The 2,548-nt window shown below is 54.1% G+C and overlaps 1 pseudogene; it reads right to left on the bottom strand.

Annotated features, from left to right (window-relative positions):
- Window positions 1-793: 793 nt before the first annotated feature.
- On the bottom strand, window positions 794-1,928 carry LOC119361412 (annotated as a pseudogene).
- Between the last annotated feature and the right edge of the window lie 620 nt (window positions 1,929-2,548).

Here is a 2,548-nt window from a genome sequence, read left to right as displayed (position 1 = left end):
CAAACATGCATGGGTTTGCCATTGAATTATTTGGCGTCAAGTATCGCTCTTGGAGGTCGGACCTCGAGCGTGACATCCCAAGTCAACCCGCTCGTCAGAAGTCAACACGCGCGATGGAGGTCAGAAACTGCGGCAGAGCTTCCTATAGCTAGCCAGATTACGTATCTGGCCCTCTCACCTTTAACTTTCCCCTCCTGCTCTGTTCTGCTCTGCTCGGCCGAGAAATGGAGGAGCCTCAGTCGGACCACGGGCTGGGCGACAGCGGCCGCGCAAACAGCTCGGCATGAAATCCAAGATGGAGGGGTGAGTTTCCATGACTCGCGGAAGAGATTGCAGAGGCGGCGGCGCTGGACGATGAGCAGGAGGGAGTCGTGGGGGGAGGAGATCTCGCGGGAGGAGGGATCATGGGTTGTAATTTGGTAACGGAACCCTTAGAGCATCTTTAACAGGCGCCGAACGCGCGGCGCGCTAAATTCGGGTTTGCGGCGCGCCCTTCGCCAAGTTTGGCATGGCGCGCAGCGTTGGCTCCAACGGCCGCGCTAAAATGCAGCGCGCGCGCGTAGCTCCAGCAGGCGCGCTAAGATGCAGCGCGCGCGTTCATGCTACAACATTTTTTTAATTAACTTTGCATAGATAATAAAACGATGCATAGTTCTAGCATAGATAAAAAAGATGCATAGTTCATCATAGCATAGATAAAAAGGATTCAAAGATATTTTACATAGTTTCAAAGCATAGATAGATAGAACTACAGTGCAACTAGATAGGAAAAACTACGGTGCAACGAGACAAACTACGGTGACTCCCAGCCGTCATCATCATCACCATCATCATCCTCGGTGGTGTTGTCCGAGTTATCGAGCCACATGTCATCCCAACGCAGATCGTTGTGGGAGAAGATCGACTGCCTGCCGTTCTCGACGATATCGCACTGCGATAAGGCCAGTGCCTTGCGCCGACGCCTGTCGGCACGCTCCGCGCGGCGCCTTGCCGTCCTCTCTGCCCAGAACTCATTCTCGCCGGCGACGTCCTCCGGGTGGCGACGGCGCCACTCCGCCATGGCTCGCTCGTCCTCCTCGGCGATGAGGAGGCGGCGCTGCTACCGCACGTGGTTCGCATGGTTTTGGTCGGTGATGGGACGAGGCGGAGGGGCAAGGCGCTGCGCCTTCTCGCGCGTGAAGACGTCCCGGAAGTTCATCTGTGATCGGGGCCTCTCCAAGCGCCACGCCGCCGCGTCGTATGCGTGGGCCGCCTCGTGCGCGGACCGAAACGAGCCAAGGCCGAGACGGACGTCGCCGGACCGGATCTCGGCGGAGTACCAGCCCGAGGGGCGCTCGCGGAAGCCGGGGTAGCCCAAAGAACCCCGGCGGCGTGGCGGCATGGTGGCGCGGTGGTGGCGGGAAAGCGGCGAGAAAGAGCGGCGAGGTGGCGAGGAGGAGGGCGCGTGGCAGTGTGCTTGACCGCGTGGCGAGCGCCGAATTTTATAGGCGTGCGCGAAGCAGCGCGCCAAATCTACCGCGCCAGCTGCCGCTTTCTTCCGCACGCGCGCAAACGCTTCCCATGCGTGATAATTTCCCGCCACCACTGGAGCGCGCGAAACCGGGCCGAGCGTGTTAGAAAGCAATTTTACCCCGCGGGCGCGTCTTTTGGCGCGCCTGTTGGAGATGCTGTTACCGGTGGAGGGTGGGAGGTATCCATCGAGAGCTGGCTCGAACCCGTTTACGGAGGGGCCTGATTAAGAAGGCCAGTCACAAAACGCCTGTAATGTTTTCTGTTTATAGTGTAAACAGGCGACAGACAAAAAATGTCGAAACAAACACCTCCTAAGAACGGAAAACATTCTTCCCTTCTGAGAGCAGTCTTAGTCTAAGGGTATCTCCAACATTGAAATCCGTGCACACAAATGCAGGAGCCGACCATCCAACCATAGCCGCATACATTTTAAACCGGATTTCGACTAACCTGGACGATTTTCATTAAACACGACGGAATTCAACAAATTTGAATAGAAAATAGCACAAATCATTCATAAATAGCATGCAAATATGTCTAGTATAGTTATAATTTAACGAGATTAACCAGATGTTCAACAAGTTTTTCATGTATGGATCATTTTGTCCTACACATACTACCCCTTAAGCTTCATAAAAAATGTATGTGCGTGAATAGTCTGTCCTATGGCCTGTAACACATCAGGGCAGCGCGTGTAGGCTACACAACGTGTAAAACAACAATGAGTGAATGAATGAATCAATCAACATGTAGATCAAGAAGAACCAAACTTACAATCTCCATGGTTGCCCAGCGCAATGGCCACATTGCCTCTAGCAGATCACTCGCACCACAATACTTCAAGATGAAGTTCTGGATGGTGTACCATCGATACGTAAGGACTTGACACTGCGTTCATGGATGATGTGCATGTCACAGGGCACAATGTGCTTTCGCGCATGAAACGAACCATCCACACGCTGCCGAAAGACACCCCCCCCCCTCCCTACTCCACCCCGCCATCTTTCTTGCTCTCAAAAAGGACATGAAGTTCAAA

Source organism: Triticum dicoccoides, chromosome 2B (assembly GCF_002162155.2).
Source record: "Triticum dicoccoides isolate Atlit2015 ecotype Zavitan chromosome 2B, WEW_v2.0, whole genome shotgun sequence".
Taxonomy (NCBI): Eukaryota; Viridiplantae; Streptophyta; class Magnoliopsida; order Poales; family Poaceae; genus Triticum; species Triticum dicoccoides.
Note: the sequence above shows the minus strand (reverse complement) of the source record. Positions and strands in the feature narration are given on the sequence as shown.